Genomic DNA, 19,478 nt, shown 5'->3' with positions numbered 1-19,478 from the left:
TCAGGGTGGGTCTCCTTAGCGGTGAATATGCCACTTGATGGCCTCTAAGAACAAACCAACACACCATTGTCCTCTTGTTTGCAATGCTATTCCTTAGATCTTTGAGTAGCAGAATAATTAATTTTAGAATGGCTTAAAAATCATATGATGATTCTCTTATTCCTTTAAGCATTCTCTGCCAGACCATTATTAAGGTCAGTTACATAACTTCCATTATGAACTGCATTGAAACATATGGAAGAAGAATGTCTTGTTTTGCACTTAGTTTTAATACAAAGGAGACATTCTTCAAAAAGGCATTTATTAAAATACAATTTCTTTGTGACAAAAATTCAGGAATTTATGGATTGCATCATTTCGGGGAAAATAAATTCATTTTAACATTTCTATTTCCTGGTAGGGTGAGACAGCAACTATTTTACTTATTTATTAAAATTTGAGTGGTACATTGTTACAAGCCAATGTTACAGAGAGTAGCTGCAATGTCATCTCTAATGCTATGAAGTGTAAAATCAACTGGTTATAACTCTGTATGCAGTTTTCATGGTGATTAAGAATTTGATTCTTTTGGTAAGAAGAAATGACCCAATGGGGCTGTGTCTCCCCATTACTTGGCAATTTCATTTAAATCACGTTTTTGTCTTTTTGAGACAGGGTTTCTCTGTAACTTTGAAGCCTGACCTGGAGCTAGCTCTTATATACCAGGCTGGCCTTGAACTCACAGAGATCTGCCTGCCTCTGCTTCCTGAGTGCTGGGATTAAAGGTGTGTGCCACCACCGCCCACCTTAGATCATCTTTATATGTTTATATTTTAGGATGTTTCTACTGAATTAGTTTCCATACTGCCCCTCAAATACCCCTTACTTTTCAGCTATCTCTTCTTGTATTCCCTTGTTTGTCCTCCTCTCACCCATCCCACTTGATCCTTTCTTTCCAGCACCCTCCATACATCCATAACTATCTACTTCATTCCCCTTTCCTATACCATCTGCATCTATCTATACTACAAGTCTTGTGGTAGGATGAAATGTATATGCCCACGAGTGGTATATCTGGATCTTAAGGTAGATCAATTCTCATCTTCCAGATGAGATTATTTCTTGATTTCCATAGTAGCTATACAAGTTTGTGCTCTAGCCAGCAATGGATGTGTTCCCCTCACACCACATCCTAGCCAGCATGATCTGTCAGGTAAGCTTCCAGATGGGATTGGCTTACATCTAATTGAGTTGTTGGCCAAAAGATCCTGAGGGGAATCCCTTAACAACCTAGAATGTTGCCACGAGTATTGGTTGCTTTCCACAAACTTGACATCAAGGCCTCATTGCTGAAGACAACAGCTACACAACTCATTAAACACAGGGAAATTAAGCTGGTGTCTACATAGAGCTCTAAAAAGACACTCCTGTGTATTAGTGTCTTTGGTACAGGAAGGTCTTTTGCATGATACCAAAAAAGAAATGTAAACACCAAGGCACAAAGCTTGTGGGAGTAACCAGATAGTATCTGGCTGGTGTTAAGGCCCACTCCACGAGATGGAACTCATGACTGACACTACTTGGATGACGAAGAGTCAGATACTAGATATCTAGGGACCTAGGGTGAAAGCCAAATACTATTATTAACAATGACAGCAGTTAGTGACCACCTTGCCTATTCATGAAGTGGGATCTGCATCAACTTTGGGGGTGAAGGCTCTAATCTCAGACTGAGAAAATCAGGAAATCTTCACTGGGGCCACAGCATGCCTGTGCCATTAGATGGGGCTATGGTTATAGGGAGGAGACTGTGTAACAACTACTTTATCCTACATTGCCAAGTAAGCAACTGACTGACAAGAAAAACAAGGTAATTCATTCCAGAGCAACCACTGGATCCTCAATTGCCTAGCAGGCCTTGACTGACAGGCTGGCATCTATCCATGACCGTGTCTTCTGCTACGCTCAGGTTCAAAAGCTGATACCCACGCAGTAGCTGATGCTGTCGCTTATCAGCTTGGTTCCCACAGTATTAACTGAATGGACCTCCGTTAGTACATATAGCCATCAGTCTCTTTAGGGAGCTCTGCCACCAGTACAGAGGATCTGATGGCAAAAATCACCATTGCAGTCTTGCACCCTCAAGAAGGAGGGCCATTGTATTTATTTCCAATGGGGGATATGATGGTAATTCAGTCCTTTGCTATTGGAGGCTCCAGGAGCTCTTAGTCTATGCCTGTGGTGATGCTACCTGTTGGGAAGGCATAACCAAAACCAATTGTCTGAAATTCATTGGCAGTACTCTTGCTTTGGCTATGGAATAGAATGGGTACAGAGGTAGGGTGATCCTCTCAGCAGCCATTCCATAATCAGATGTAGAGCAGCAAGTACGTTTGTGAGACCAGATACCCAAATTTATCATTGCCAGTTTCCCAACTCCTTGAATCTCAGTATTATACTGTATAATAAAAGATACTTATACTAATATAAACGTTAATAAACCATTTTTCAAAAGGGAAAAAAGTAGCAATAAAATGATTCCATTGATATTGTGTTTTACTCATAGATCAGTGACTTGCCCAGCTATGATTAGAGAAGCTTCCTCTTGCAGCATATGGCAGCATAGACAGAGGCATCATATAGATCTTGAGATCTTGGAACACTAAGACTTAAATGTGATGTCTCTATCAAATACCATCCCTCAGGGCTCAGGGAACCCCAGGGAAGAAGAGACAAATAGTTTAAGAGCCAGAGTTTAAGAGACCAAGACACAAAGCCCTCTAAATCAACAAAAGCAAAGCTCATATGGAACCATGGAGCCCAAAGCAGCATTTAGAGAGCCAGCATAGGCCTACACCATGTCCTCTGCATGTGTATGATGGCTTCCAGTTTAGTGATTTTAATGGATTTGCGAGAGTGTGAAAGAGTGATTCTCTGATTCTTATGCCTTCTCTTGGGCTTTTTCCTTTCTGCTTGCCTTTTCAAATCCAATGTAATAGTTTTTTTTTATATTAGGATGTTTTATTTTATTATGTTTTTACTATTATCCCTTTAAAACAAATAATTGATTCTATTACTGACTTCTGCTGGTATGAATAACACCACTGTTTTCTCCAGTGTCAGAAGAAATGAAATGGAAACATCTCTGATATTTCTGAGATAGATTTGTGATTCTGAATGTGTCTTATTAATGTGAAGGCTAAAAGGCCATGCATTAATTCATAATAGTTTGCCTCTCAGAATAAAATAAGTTTTGCTTGTAACTTGGTCAGCTATCATGTCAAGCCTGTACTTTTTTTATTGTTTTATTGAGATATTTTTCCCACTCCCCTTCCTTCCTCCCTTTCTACCCTCCCTCATGCCCCCATGCTCCCAAGTTACTCAGAACTTGTTTTTCCTCCTTCTTAGATAGATATGTCTCTCTTAGGGTCTTCTTTGTTGTCTTGTTTCTGTAAGGTTATGGATTGTCGGGTGTTTATCCATTGCTAATATCCACTTATGAATAAGTACATATCATATTTGTCTTTCTCAGTCTGGATTACCTCACTCAGGATGGTTTTGTCCTAGTTCTGCCCATTAATTTTTAGCACTGAGTGGTACTAATGTTCCACATTTTCCTTATCCATTCTATGGTTGAGGGGCATCCAGATTGTTTTCAGGTTCTGGTTATGATGAATAATGATTCTATGAACATAGTTTAGCAAATGTCCTTGTGGTATGATTGAGCATCCTTTGGGTATGTGCCTAAAAGTGGTATTGCTGGGTCTTGAAGTAAACTAATTCCTAATTTTCTGAGAATCTGCCATACTGATTTTCAACATGGCTATACAAGTTTGCACTTTCACCAGCAATGGAGGCTTATTGCCCTCACTCAACATCCTCTCCAGCATAAGCTGTCATCTTGTTCTTGGCCATTCTGACATTCTGGAATGTCCAGTTATTTTAATTTGCATTTCTCTGAGAGCTAAAAATGTTGAGCAATTCCTTCAGTGTCTTTGGCCTTTTAAGATTCCCTTGTTGAGAGTTCTCTATTTAGGTCTGTACCCTATTTTTTATTGTATTATTTTTTCGTTAAATGTCTAGTGTCTTGAGATCTTTGTATAGCTTGGCGGTCAATCCTTTGTCAGATATGGGGTTGATGAATATCGTTTCCAATTCTGTAGGCTGTCATTTGTCTTGTTGACTGTGTCCTTTGCTTCCCAGAAACTTCTTAGTTTTAGGAGGCACTGTTTATTAATTGTTGAGCTCAGTGTGTGTGCTACTGGGGTTAAATTTAGGAAATAGTCTCCTGTGCCAATGTGTTCAAGGTTACTTCCCACATTCTCTTCTAAGAGGTTCAGTGGTTGGTTGTATGTTGAGGTCTTTGACCCATTTGGACTTGAGTTTTGTGCATGGTGATAGATATAAATCTATTTGCATTCTTCTACATGTAGGCATCCATTTATGCTAGCACAATTTGTAGAAGATGCTTTCTTTTTCTATTTTATAATTTTAGCTTCTTTGTCAAAATCAGGTGTTCATAGGTATATGGATTGATATCTGGGTCTTTGATTCAATTCCATTGGTCCTCCTGTCTGTTTTTATTTTCATACCAAGTTATTTTCGTTACTGTAGCTCTATAGTAAAGTTTGAAGTCAGGGATGGTGATACCTCCAAAAGTTCCTTTATTGTTTAGAACTGTCTTGGCTATTCTGGGTTTTTTGCTTTTCCATGTGAAGTTGAATAGTGTTCTTTTGAGGTCTATGAAGAATTTTGCTTGGATTTTGATGGGTATTGAAACTGTAGATTACTTTTGGTAAGTTTGCCATTTTTACTATGTTAATCCTACCTATCCAAGAGCGTGGGAGATATTTTTATTTTCTGATATCATCTTAAATTTCTCTTTTCAAAGACTTGAAGTTATTTTCATACAGGTCTTTTACTTGTTTAGTTAGAGTTATCCTAACATATCTAATGTTATTTGTGGCTATTGTGAGGGGTGATGCTTCTCTGATTTCTTTCTCATTCCATTTATCATCTGTATATGAGAGGGCTACTGATTTTTTGAGTTAATCTTGTATCCTACCATGTTACTGAAGGTGTTTATCAGCTGTAGGGGTTTTCTGGTAGAATGTGGTCACTTATGTATGCTATTATATCATCAGCAAATAGTGAAAATTTGACTCCTTCTTTTCCAATTGTATCCCCTTGATCTTTTTTGTTGTTGTCTTATTACTCTGATTAGTAAGCCTGTATTTTTTAAGGGCCTCAATGAAGTGGCAATTAGGAAGAATCAGACTGCTACATCAATACATTTGCTAAGGGTAATATGTACCCTTAAGGAGAACATTTTGCCTAGGAGAGTGATACCTGCTCTTGGAAGGCATATTTTTCTCACTCATAAAGCATAAGTTTTAGCATAGCAAACCAGCAGCATATCCTGTGTGTGACATCCTATTCATAGCGATATTCTCCACTTCCATTGAAACCAGAGTGGGCCTTCAAATAGTATTCCTATCTAAGATGGATTTGAGATGAAAAGGATCCCTATTATGGCCCAAACTGAAAATCTCCACAGAATACCACTTGGTTAGAATTGGGTTAAGAGGCAGTGAGTCTCTCCAACTTCAGACAACAGAGGAAATATTGTTTCTTGAATGTATTCAAGATGGGCTCATTATGCAACATTTATCCTAACTACTTTAATCATAGAGGAAACTCTGAGTTGTTAGTGATCACTTAATCCCAAACATTGAGAAAATAATCTAACTCTTCTGAGGGCAATCAATGTGTTTAATAAATGTGCACTGTGTGTGTGTGTGTGCATGTGTGTGTGTGTGTGTGTGTGTGTGTGAATGCAAATGTATATGTACATTTGAATTAGATGTTGATTCCGATTGGATTGCAGGCTATTTCTTCTATTTATGAAGGCACTAGAAAATTAATAAATCTCACCTCCGCCTTCACTTATGCATTCAGCTAATCCTTGCTGAGTCTTAGTTCCACAGAATGCACAGTTTTGAGTTGGTTTCTGTGTGCCTGTGTGTACTACTCTGTTCCCTTTTAAATTCATGTATGTTTGTATTACCATTTCATTGAAACATGTTTTACTGACATGGTGATTTCTCTAGAAATGTGAAAGAAAAGTAAAAATCTTTGCTTTCTAGATTAGATATTGCTTGGTCTGTAATATGCTATTTCTTTCTTTCTTATTTATTTATTTCTCTCTCCATTCTTTTCTGCTGTCTCTTGTTATAGTATTGTTATTTTCTCTGCTAAGTGTGCATCATAGTTGCTCTCATGAATAACACAGGCTCTGAGTTTTTGAAATTTGGTTGTTTGATTGTTTGGTTGTTTTTTTTTTCTTTCTTACATCGCATTTTACTAAAGACAAGTCTCTTGGGAATCAAGAGTAAAAACAAAGACATCCATCTTTGACAAATATGCGCAACTGACAGCAATAAGTACACAATTGGTGATGTTCCCCAATTTAACCACCAAGTCCCAAGGAGGCTGCTTCACTTGCTAAAGGATGTGAACAAAATCACAGTTATTCTTCCAGTGCTTATATTGTACTTTCCGTCTTTGTGATATCTCAAATATCTCTAAATGGGGCTGTTTTAGCCTGCATCTTTGATCACACGATGGCGAGAAAACCCTATAACTTAAAGGATAGGAGTTTATTGGCCTAAATGTAAAACAGAACAAAACACTTGGGCTTCTTATAGCATTTTATGGGAAACCCATTCTGACCCTTCCATAAACAATCCCTTTGGTGAAGTCCCATTTTATGTTGGTTTGCCCTGTCATTGGTGTGGAGTTGTGGCCGGAATAAATTCCTGCTGAGAGTTGGAAGGTTGGCATGGGAATTCTTTCTTTTCTGGATCTTACAATGGGTGTGTGTAATTCATGAAGGGTGGAACATATGCCATGCTTCATTCACAAACTTTCAGAGAAGTTAATTGTGTACTACCACCGTCAACACTTAGAATATGGGTGATTTTTTTATATTTAAATATGTATAATTACCCAAATGTTATATTTGAACCATCTGAAGAAACATTACTAAGTAAAGCTTTGCAAATATCACATGACCAAAGTCAAAATTATTTCTGAAGTGTTTTAACATCTTGCTGTTTATACTCCACAATGTAGTATGGAGGAAACATTTTATATTTTCACTATATTTGAATAGTGTGTAGTATCCACACTAATTAAAGCACAGTTAGGTTTCTAGGTAGTAACAGAGTAAAAGAAAAATATCCAATTGTCTTTTATTTAAATTGAGTAGCATTTAATGAAAATTTGTGTTTTCTCTGTTTTATTGATAAGGCTGTTTCTCAAGGAATATGGAAAATCGCATAATTTCTAAATGAGAATTTATCAGTATAATTATGTTCTTTGCTTATTTTCCCTTTTTTCACTTACTTACATTAGATACATTGCTTCTCTTTCTTTTAAGACAGGCTTTTACTGTGTAGTCCAAGCTGACTTCCTATTTGTGATCTTTCTACCACAGGCTCCTACATATAGGGATTATAGGCACGTAATACCACACATGGCCTGTGATGTGTATTTCTATTCTACCATGTTACATATATATTTCTAAAAAAATTAGCATCATGGTTTTCTGTCCATTATATCTGACACTTACTGAAAGAACTGATATAATATTGGATAAAATGTCTTAAGACAAACATTTCCTGTTGTTATTGATTATATCTGGTTCTCCAGCAATCTTGAACCAAATAATGTTAACTCTCATTTTTCAGTGCCATTTTGTGAAAAACATGAACTATTCCTCCAAACGTATCTTATATTAGATAAAATAAATAAAGCATGTCTGATATACAAGATTATGGCTAATTACATTATAAGGTATTTATCAGTTAATTGGTGCTAGCTCTTTCTATCAGAAATAGTTTTCCAAGAATAATTGTGAGGAAAAACCCCATATTGTATTGGGTTAAAACTTACTCTGTAATTTGAAGCAATTTATTCACTTTTAGACCAAATGTAAGTCCTTTTATTTTGAAGTGTACCAGCTATATTTGTTCCATTTTGTTTTCAAATGCAAATGTTCAAGTGCTTTGCATTCTCATCAGCAAAGAGCCCAGTGACTAAATCATAATTTAATGATCTCTTCCTAGAGAACTGATGCAAAATTTAGATCTGAAAAGACGATTTTTACTTGTATGTCATTTGGCTGATCTTTCTGTAAAATATCTGCAGGCTTCTGCAGTTGTGCTAAGCATAAAACACCAGATGAAATTAACATTGTGAAGATGATGCATTTTATTTAGGAAATGGAATCATCATAATAAATCTTCATATATGAAAGGATATTTTATGTAGATGTGAGAACTCATTTTGAGAGATATTGGAAAACTATCTTAGTTTTGTTGAGCATTAGAGGTAAGCCTATTTGGTTTTAACAGTCATGTGTTATGTAAGTAAACTGAAAGAAAAAAAAGCCATATATAGTTACGGGCATATTTACCATTGCCAATAGACTGTTCTCCTCTAAAAGGAATTGAGTTTCCACATGGCATATTTCCTTTAGCTCTAAAAACCACTTTTCCTGTGCTGTATAGTGCAGTTCTGGTAGTTGTAATTTTGATTTGATCTAAAAAGAGAAAAGGTTTACTTTGCCTAAGTACTTGAATAGTTTCTCTAGACAGAGGCTTATGAATGAAAACAGGCCTTTGGGCTTTTTTTGTGATTCTTCATACAAATTTTATGTTTTATTTATATGTGTGTATGCGTGTGTGTGCGTGTGCTTGCATAGGTGGGTATGTCTGCAGATGTAAGTGCCAAGGAAATGTCGTGTGGTCAGAGCACAGACTTCCATCTTTGTTTGAGGCAGGGCCTCTCTTTTGTGGTACTCTACAGAAGCTGACCTCTGACTTGGGTCATACTCTGTAGTCACCTCATATCTCCCCCTACGAGTGGTGGAAACACAGATGCACACTACTGCATCTGGCTTTTTGGTGGGAGTCCTTCATTATGGCTCATAGTTTTAGATTCTTCAGTAGAATTGTCTGTTTATGATGTTGTGAATATTCATATAAAATCTCAATCCATGGATATTTTTTGTCCTTTTAAAGAAAAGAAAGCCAACATATTGATTGTTGAAAACAAAGTTGTTTGGGTTCATTTGGAGTATCACATACTAGCAGTTTGTGATCTAAGGACATGTCCTTAAGAAGGATGTGTGGTTGCACAGGCCTGGATGCTCAGTACTTAGGTGGCTGAGGCATTAGTTATGCTACAAGCTCACAATCACCATGAATCTGATAAAATCACCATGAATCAAAATAACTCATGAATCTGAGCCAGACAATCTACATTACCCCAAAATAATTCAAAATGGCTCAACATATGCTAGAAGCAGAATAATGTATTCTGTATTCAATAAGCAAAGAGTGGAGATGATCTAGACATTGGACTTAGCAAAATGTATTTAAAGTATATGTACAACTAAGCCTGAAGAAACAAAAGAAAGCATTATGCAAACACATCTAAAACTGGAAAAATTAAGAGAAGTTGCATATTTTAATTAAAAAAATTAAAAGATTTTTCTAAGTGGAAATAAATTATCTAAAATGAAATTTTCCAGTTATCACAACAGGAGGTGTACACCAAAAGATTTCCTAAACTTAAAATAAAGGAAAATTATGAAAGAAAAAATGAATATATCCTCACTATAATAAAATGTGTAGAGGCAGATTCCTGAAAAAGATAAGAAAAGAAAGTGACAAGATGTGTATATATGTGTGCAGAATTGGCAAATTTGTACATTTTAGGAACTCAGCAAACCTTCAGAAAGATCAGTATATGCACAATAATCAAAATTCTGAAAGACAAAAATTGAAAAAAATGTGAAAGCAGCCAGAAAGAAAATGAGAACATTACACATTGCTTCGAGCAATTTAAATATGAAAGACATGAGCAGAGTGATGCATGGCTGTAATCCAGGAATGGCTGAATACGGAAGAACTAGAGGAGTTCAAGGCCACGCTAGCTAGGCTATCGAAAACTCTATCTCAAAACAGCAGAATCAAAGCTAAAGCTGGGGCAGGAAGCATCTTTGTGTAAAGTGTTTACCATGCAAGCCTGATGACCTGAATTCAGGGGTGCATCAAAAGAAAGGGACTGTATAATTCTCCCTGCACCACCAAAATGACCACACCTCTAATTAGTTTATTTTGAAAGGAAAATGGTGAATTGTGGACTCTAAATATTGCATGAAAGATATATCTTGTTAATAATTGATTTTTAAAATGTTTAACATAAACTAATAAAGAATCAAGCGTTGTCATTACTTTTAAAAAGTCTAGATGAATTGTAGTTTCATGATAAATTTAGATAGGTCTACCGAGACTTAATCTTTGTTATTCTTTACAGGGTACATTGTGTAATAAATTACAAGTGTGTAAACTGTAAGAATAAGATCACGTTAATGAGCCTTCTTCATCTTCAAACTGTGTGTTGAGAATTTTGTACATTTATAATCATAAGATAAATAATTAACTTTAAATTAATAATTACTGCTACAGAAAAAAATAGAAAGTTACCTGCTTCTAACTATGTTTGGGTGGCCTTTATTGAACTTAATTCAATCTCTGTGCTTCCGCGTAATCACTAGTCTGCCTTCTTTTGATTGACTCATTTTCCACAAGTGAGTGTAGATGGGTGGCATTACGATTTCTGTGTAGCTTATTTCACCCAACAGAATGACATTTGTATCTGTTCATGTTGCTGGAAATGGCAAGATCCCAGTTTTCCTTTATATCTCAATAGTGCTCCGTTGTGTGTGTGTGTGTGTGTGTGTGCCACAATTTCTTTATCCTTACATCTGTTTGTGGACATCTAGGGTGAGTTCATATTTAAATACTGTGAAGCATGCTGCTACAAACAAGGCAGTACATGGAAGTGTTTTGGTGTCTTAATGTCTTTAGGATATATATCCATGAGTAGAAATGATGAATCATATAGTATTTTTTGTCAAATTGGGTGGAATATTTAAATTATTTCCCATAATAGATTTATTAATTCACAATTCCAACAAAATATGTAACTATTCCCCTTTCTCTTGGTCTCCAGCAGCTTTTGACTGTATCCCCACTAACCTTAACAAAATAATATATCAAAGAGATGGTGATTTTTAATATTCAGCATTTTCTCTTTATATGTGTGTTGGCCAAATTTGTTGTTGTGTGTCTTCTTTTAATGTGTCTATTTATATCTTTAGCTCATATTATTTGACAACTTCACATATGTATATATCGTTTTCATCACATCATTCTCTCTTTTTACTGTGCCCATGAACCTCATCATGCTCTAGATGAGGGTAAACCCCCTTTGCACATTGCTGCCTTATTTTTTCTATGGACTTGCTTACTTCAGTCCCAGCAACTGATCAGTAACAAACAGTGAAGGAAATAACATATTCCCTTCTCACACCATAAACCCTTAGTCCCTCAGTGATTATGGAACCTCCTCATTTCCTTACTCATGCATGATGCAATGGTGGTAGTTCTAGGCTTTGACTGGTCTGGTGAGATAAATACAGACGCTGTGAGCTTACAGGTGGAGGGGCTATGTCACGATGTCACGTCCAGTAGACAGTTTTGTATGATTCCTCCCTTAAACTCTATCTTTTTTTGTTATTTATATCACTTCTTACATGATGCTCACTGCACATTGGAGGGGGAGATATGATGTCCACTTAGGGCTGTGCACTTCACTGTCACTTATTCTCCACACTGTGACCTCCTCTATGTTATTTGACGTCCCCTGGGGGAAAATTAGCTCCTCTGATAAAGGCAGTCAGTAGCCTTAACCTACTGGTGTAAATATAGATTTTAATACGTATTTGGATTCCTTGTCCATTTCACAAAATAATGATAATGTGGATTATCTAGATTTGGGGTCATGCAGGAGACAGACTTCGGCCCTCTGGATGTGTCTGTGAGAAGGTTTCCACAGAAATTTAATTTAATTACACTGAGTGTGAATGACACTGTCCCTGGTTGGAGACATGGACTATGTATAAAGGAATCAGTGGGGAGTAAGCCATTTTAATAACAACATTCGTCTCTGTTCACTGACTACGTGACCAACCAACTCATGCTTCTGCCACCAAACCTTCTTGCCACAGTAGACTGTAATGTGACTTAAACCATGAGGCAAAATAAGTCCTTACATCATCAAGGTGCTTCCTTCCAGATATTTAGTAACAGCAATGACAAATGTAAATCATATAAGAATCTTGCTCAATTTAACAGTGTTTTTTCTCCTGATCTATGAACATGGATTTTCTTTGATTTTCATGTGTTCTTTACAATTTCTTTCAGGAGCATTTGAGGATTTTCTTTGTAGGGATCTTTCCTTTTCTTAGTTAAGTCTTTTACCAAGATAGTTGTAGTTGTTATGAAAGGAACTGTTCTTTTTTTTCCAGGGAGTCCATGACGGACATATAAATATGATACTTTAAAATGTTGATCTTTGTATCCTGAACCTTTACTAAGGTCAATTCCCACAGCTTTCTGATAGAACCTTTAGGTTTTTCTATGTGTAGATCACATGCTCAGAAAGCAAGGACAATATAATGCCCTTTCAGTTTGGTAAATCCTTATCTCTTTCTTCTGCTCTTATTAAGACTTCCAATGGTATAAAAAGTCATCGAAACTTTACTCCTTGTCTCAGTTATGGTCTTACATGAAACACATTTAATACTTAGCAGTCCATATGATATTAGCTATTCTATTTTTTCATATATTTTTATTGTGTATATGTATGTTATATAGACACATACTTGCATGTATGTGTACCATAGTGCATGTGTAGAAGTCATATAACTAGTTGTGGGAGTTTCCTCTTTCTTACCATCTTGTGAATCCCAGGGCTAGAACTCTGATTGTCAGGATAAGTAGCAAGTACTGTATCCACTGATCCATCTTGGGAGCCCCAGCTGATTTTTGGAATACAGCTTTTAATATTCTGTGATATATATTTTGTTATACCTGTTATATGGAGAAGTTTCGTCATTAAAAGATGTTGAATTTTACTAAATTTGTTTTCTGAATTTGTTGAGATGCTGATGGATCAATCCATTTTTTATCCTTTAGTCTGTTGGTGTGTTAGATCAGATTGATTGATCTTCTTATGTTGAAGTTGAATCACTGTGTATTTCTAGGATAATTCCAACTTACACATGGCATATGATCTTTCTGATGTGGTGTTTATTTCATTTGTAATTATACCAAACTTTATTCCAGTTTTAGCTTTAAGGACAAAGTAAACTGTCAGCTTGCTTAGAGATATGAATCTTCAAATCAGATTGTCAGTTCTCTCTCTCTCTCTCTCTCTCTCTCTCTCTCTCTCTCTCTCTCTCGTTGTATGTGTGTGCATTACCTTTTTCCTTAGTTTATGCGATTTTTAGTTAGACTGATGATTACAAGCAGCCACTTCCTCTGGTTTTCATCATACATTGCTGAGTAACCATTGTTTTTTTTTTTCCCGTTAGTGTAATCATGAGTCTAAGGTAAATCTCTGTTAGTCTGATTTCTGTCACTCTAGTAAAATATAGGGTTTAGTAGACTTTTGTTTCTGTTCAAAGTTTAATAGCCTTTTATCCATAATTGAGTCACCAAATTGCTTAGCCAATGGCAGCACAGTAAACTACCAAAGACATATGTGTAAAGAAAAAAAGATTATACCACAAATCTTGAAACAAAGAAGATAATAAAAGGATTAGAATGTTACAATTCCTTTAAACAGTCTTCTTCCTATGATGTAAAGATCTCTAGCTAGAGTTCACCTCTCAAAAGTTCTATCATCACCCAATAATGAAACTTTTGATACTAGGAATTTGACACATAGGCATGTGGGAGACATACAATAGTCAAATTACAGCAACCTTTCATTGGCTTCTGTTAGCTCTGTTGCCTTTTTTGCCATGGCCCACATACACAAAAGATTGGTAATACTAGTGAATGAAGCATATTGTGTAAGCTTAGATCATGAGTAGAAAGGGAACATTGGGCTGGGCGGTGGTGGCAAAAGTCTTTAAATCCCAGCACTAGGGAGGCAGAGGCAGATCTCTGTGAGTTCAAGGCCAGCCTGGTCTACAAGAGCTAGTTCCAGCAGGACAGGCTTCAAAGCTACAGAGAAAATGTCTCGAAAAATTTTTAAGAAAGAAAGAAAGAAAGAAAGAAAGAAAGAAAGAAAGAAAGAAAGGAAACATTGGAGATAGCTTTAGCCCAGCCATGTAAACATGGTAGATGTTTTCCTAGGGTTGGTTAAATTGAATGAATGTAAATGAACTGGGCAAGTAAAACCAATAAATATTCACCATAGGTCATTATTGATTTACTTCTGAAATTATTCTTATAATAAAAACTATAGATGTCTTACTTAGAGTTTATGTTGTTACATAAAAGGGACTCTGAGAGACTGGTTTAAAGAAAGAAATGCTCAAATTCTCATGTTAGTAAGTAGACTGGTCCATTGCAGTTTAGGGATTTAGGTTAATGAGGTCTCTTTGCAATCCTTAGCATAACTAGAACTAAAAGAGCAGGCTTGAATTATCTTTTTTTTTAATTTTTTTATTGATAAAAGGAGGATAAAGAACAGAAAAAAAAAACAAATTTCCACCTCCTCCCACCAGCCTCCCATTTCCCTCCCCCTCCTCCCACTCTTTTCCCCCTCCTCCCACTCTTCTCCCCCTCCTCCCACCCCTCTCCCCTTCCCCCCACTCCTCTCCCCCTCCCTCTCCAGTCCAAAGAGCAGTCAGGGTTCCCTGCCCTGTGGTAAGTCCTAGGTCCTCCCCCCTCCATCCATATCTAGGAAGGTGAACATCCAGACTGGCTAGACTCCCACCAAGCCAGCACATTGCGTAGGATCAAAACTGCGTGCCATTGTCCTTGGCGTCTCATCAGCCCTCATTGTTCGCCATGTTCCGAGAGTCCAGTTTTATCCCATGCTTTTTCTGGTAACAGTCCAGCTGGCCTTGGTGAGCTCGCAGTAGATCATCTCCACTGTCTCAGTGGGTGGGTGCACTCCTCGTGGTCCCGACATCTTTGCTCATGTTCTCACTCCTTCTGCTCCTCATTGGGACCTTGGGAGCTCAGTCCAGTGCTCCAGTGTGGGTCTCTGTCTCTATCTCCATCCATCGCCAGATGCAAGTTCTAGGATGATATGCAATATATTCGTCAGTATTGCTCTAGGGTAGGGTCATTTCAGGTTCCCTATCCTCAGATGCCCAGGGAACTAACTGGGGACCTCAGCTTGGGCACCTGGGAGCCCCTCTAGGGTCAAGTCTCCTGCCCACCCTAAAGTGGGTCCCTTAACTAAAAATTGTGGTTCCGTGCTCCCCTATCCAACCTTCCTTTATCCCGATCCTCCTGTTTCCCCAAGTCCCCCCTCCTTCCCTTCTACCTTTTCTCTCCCCATCTCCCCTAACCCCCATCCCACCCCGAAAACACTGAATCTGATAGAAGAGAAAGTGGGCAATACCCTACAACAGATGGGCACAGGCGATCGCTTCTTAGGTATAACCCCAGAAGCACAGACATTAAGGGCAACATTGAATAAATGGGACCTACTAAAACTGAGAAGCTTCTGTAAAGCGAAGGACACTGTCACTAAGACACAAAGCCAACCTACTGACTGGGAGAAGATCTTCACCAACCCCGCAACAGACAAAGGTCTGATCTCCAAAATATATAGAGAACTCAAGAAACTAGACTTTAAAATGCTAATTAACCCAATTAAAAAATGGGGCTCTGAACAGAGAATTCTCAACAGAAGAAGTTCAAATGGCCAAAAGACACTTAAGGTCATGCTCAACCTCCTTAGCGATCAGGGAAATGCAAATCAAAACAACTTTGAGATATCATCTTACACCTGTAAGATTGGCTAAAGTCAAAAACACCAAGGATAGCCTTTGCTGGAGAGGCTGTGGAGGAAGGGGTACCCTCATCCATTGCTGGTGGGAATGCAATCTTGTGCAACCACTGTGGAAGTCAGTGTTTCGGTTTCTCCGGAAATTCAGGATCAACCTACCCCTGGACCCAGCAATACCACTCTTGGGAATTTACCCAAGAGATGCTCTATCACATGTCAAAAGCATTTGTTCAACTATGTTCATAGCAGTATTATTTGTAATAGCCAGAACCTGGAAACCACCTAGATGCCCTTCAATGGAAGAATGGATGAAGAAAGTATGGAATATATACACACTAGAGTACTACGCTGCGGTAAAAAACAATGACTTCTCGAATTTTGCATGCAAACGGATGGAAATAGAAAACACTATCCTGAGTGAGGTATCCCAGACCCAAAAAGATGAACATGGGATGTACTCACTCATAATTGGTTTCTAGCCATAAATAGGGTTCACGGAGTCTACAATAGGCGAATCTAAAGAAGCTAAGTAAGAAGGTGAACCCAAGGAAAAACATAGTTATCCTCTTGAATTATCTTTAAGTGAATAATCTGAAATCATCTGTTTTTCTTTGTGGATCTTTAGCAAGAGTTTAGACATAAAGCCCAACTTAGTCATCCACTTGGTAGTTAGCCATTTAACCAAAAATGAACTAACAACATATTGAGGAAGAGTCAATGCCTTCTACAAACTTTATGTTAATCAAATCTATTTGCTATCTACTTTTTCTCCAATCCATTTTCAAAATCAGTAATACAAAATAAAAGACAATGAGGAAGTAATATGAGATCATCATATTTCCCTCCTCTCCTTTCTTTGTCTTGCTTGTTATAACAGAACTGAGATATATAATATTACCTTAAACTGCTTTATTATATTCTAAAATGGCATGACACCAAAAATTGGGTGATGTTTATCATTATATACTAGTTCACTAACCACCTCTATGACTTTGAAAATAATTTCTGAATGATACAATCTGCAAATATAAAAGAAAGCTATGCGTAAATATTTTACCAGGATAAAACGTTGTGTTTTGATTTGGTTTTTATTACATTGGAAATGGAGGGGTGAAATAAATTTTCCATCATTTGAAAATACCAGAACTTCTCTCAACAACTGAAAATTTACCCTATAATACACTTTGCAAGTCTTTGAAATCAATTTTGATGGAACAGGACTTTGGAGCCAACCACGAAAAGATAGTAGCCTAGTCATGTCAATGAATACCTAAACTGTGAGATTTGGTATCATCTACTGCTGATTTAGTTCCAGAGGATAAGGTTATTAATGGCCATATAATTTCATGGCCCTTTAAAAATCCATTAATCATATCAGATTCTATGAGTTCCTAGAGCCAAATTACATATATTAATGATCCATAGCATGAAACAAGGGAGGTTTACCTTATTTGTCTCAGAATTATTGTCCTTTGATTTTTAATACATGTCCTTTTGTTCATAAATGAAAGGACAAGTTAAAGGAAGATGGGCTCTCTGTGGTTATGCCGAGTCACTGTTCTGGTCTTTAGCTTTGTTAGTTTCTAAGCTGAAGGAGGCTGCTTTGTGTCTCTAAGATTGCCTTTGAAGGATCTTTTCCTCCCAGGAACATCCTGCCTTCCTTTTATTACAGCAGTTGGCCAGAAAATCCCAGTCGATCTGTGACTGTTGGGAACTGCTAGACTGCAATGCCATTTCCAACACTACAACTCTTCCACTAAACAATTTTTCTAGGAATGATGCCATTCTAGCTGCTTGGCTTTGCCAAAAGGCAATACTCCTGCAATAGCCCCAGCGCTGGGAATGATACCAAATGATGCTCCAGGCAGAGGATAGGCAGTAAATCAGCAGGAAAAGCAGAAAAAATGCCTGAGCTTTTGATACCTTTTGTGTTTTTCCAGTCCACTGGCCTATCTCTCTCACCTTCTGCTTCTGTTTATGAGAAAAACCCATCCCCCCTCCTTTGTGGTCCAGTAGTAGTGTTTTCAATTGTCAGGGTCTTCATCCATCACAAAAGAGAAAATTTACACCTTTTGAAGCTAATGTGATCAAATTTCTGTGTGATTTGTGAAAAGGTAGTGTTTCCCCTGCATCTCTTATAGATCAGGGGTGTGTGCAGAGTGAAGAAGTGTCAGACAGGAGAGAGAGAGCCAGGAGAGAGGCTCAAATCAGCAACAGAAGGTATCTTTCACAGCCTTTCACTCTGGATGAAGACTGTCTTCTGGTTCCAGACTTGCTGGAAGCTGTCGCTTTGGCCAGCAAGCATGACTGTGCTACTTGTATTTGCTGCATAGAGATCATTATTGTGGAATATTATTTTAACTAGTCAAAGATGTCTTACATTTGTTTATGCTGCGGAATATTACTTTAACTCTTTGTAGGTGTGTTACATTTGTTTCTGCTGCCTTTGCAAATGATGTAACCCTTTGTTTATAATGCATTTGTTTAATGACATAAGGATTTACACTTGTTTGTGCTGCATTTAATTAATCATGTAAAGATGTGTTGCATTTGTTTCACCTTGTTGTCCCAAGGCACCTGATTAGTATAATAAAAAGTTGAATGGCCAGTAGCTAGGCAGGAGAGGGATATGTGGGGCTGGCAAGTAGAATAATTAGGAGAAGAAATCTAGACCCCAAAGAGGAGAAGAACAAGAGAAGAAGAGAACATGGGAGAAGGAGATGGACACACCCAAGGCCCAGAAGCCAGGTAGCTGCCAGCCAGACATAAAGACAGCAGGAAAGTAAGATATACAGAAAGGAAGAAAGGAAGAAAGGAAGAAGGAAGGAAGGAAGGAAGGAAGGAAGGAAGGAAGGAAGGAAGGAAGGAAGAAGGAAGGAAGAAAGGAAGGAAGGGGAGAGAGAGAGAGAGAGAGAGAGAGAGAGAGAGAGAGAGAGAGAGAGAGAGAGAGAGAGAGCGAGCCCTGAGGCAAAACACAGATGCTGAAAAACAGGTTAAAGTATAAGAGCGATTACAAAACAAGTCTAAGCAAAGGCTGAGCATTTAAAACTAATAATAAGTCTCTGTGTCATGATTTGGGAGCTAGCTGGTGTCCCCCAAAAGAAACCTAGTAGAGATCATATCTATGAGGTACATCTTGGATACAGATATTTAAAGGCACCTGCTTCTACTTAGCACACCTCTGAACAAACATAGTCTTTTACTTTCTTGGTTTGCCATATGTCCTCTTTCCTTCCCTCCATTTTCCCCTCCTTCCATCTCTCCTTACCTCTCTCCCTTTCTCTAAGCATTTTTCCTTCCTTTTTTCTTTCTGAAAGTTTGGTTTTCTGGGTAAATTGAGTTGCTATATGCTTACTTAATTACAGTTTCCAGTTGGCCACAGGCAATTATCAATGTTCCAATCTATATGAAGTTTTATGTGGTATCCAAAGCTCAGAAGTGTGTGTGTGCGTGTAAGCAGAACACTTATAAAAGATTGACACTTTGTCTTTTTATTTGAGGTAATGTGTCTTAGTATCACCTAATAGAGTTTAGGACACATCTCTTAGAAATATGTAATCTTTTTTTATTCAGTTTAATTGTTTAGTAACACAGAGCAAACTGGAAAA

General features: G+C 37.5%; 1 pseudogene; it reads left to right on the top strand.

The window, feature by feature from the left end:
- The first annotated feature begins 1,745 nt into the window (after positions 1 to 1,745).
- LOC142855509 (proteasome subunit beta type-6-like) lies at positions 1,746 to 2,423 on the top strand (annotated as a pseudogene).
- Positions 2,424 to 19,478: the final 17,055 nt, after the last annotated feature.

This window comes from Microtus pennsylvanicus, chromosome 8, assembly GCF_037038515.1.
Source record: "Microtus pennsylvanicus isolate mMicPen1 chromosome 8, mMicPen1.hap1, whole genome shotgun sequence".
In the NCBI taxonomy this organism is placed as follows: domain Eukaryota; kingdom Metazoa; phylum Chordata; class Mammalia; order Rodentia; family Cricetidae; genus Microtus; species Microtus pennsylvanicus.
The sequence above is the reverse complement of the archived record's forward strand: the minus strand, read 5'-3'. Positions and strand labels throughout refer to the sequence as shown.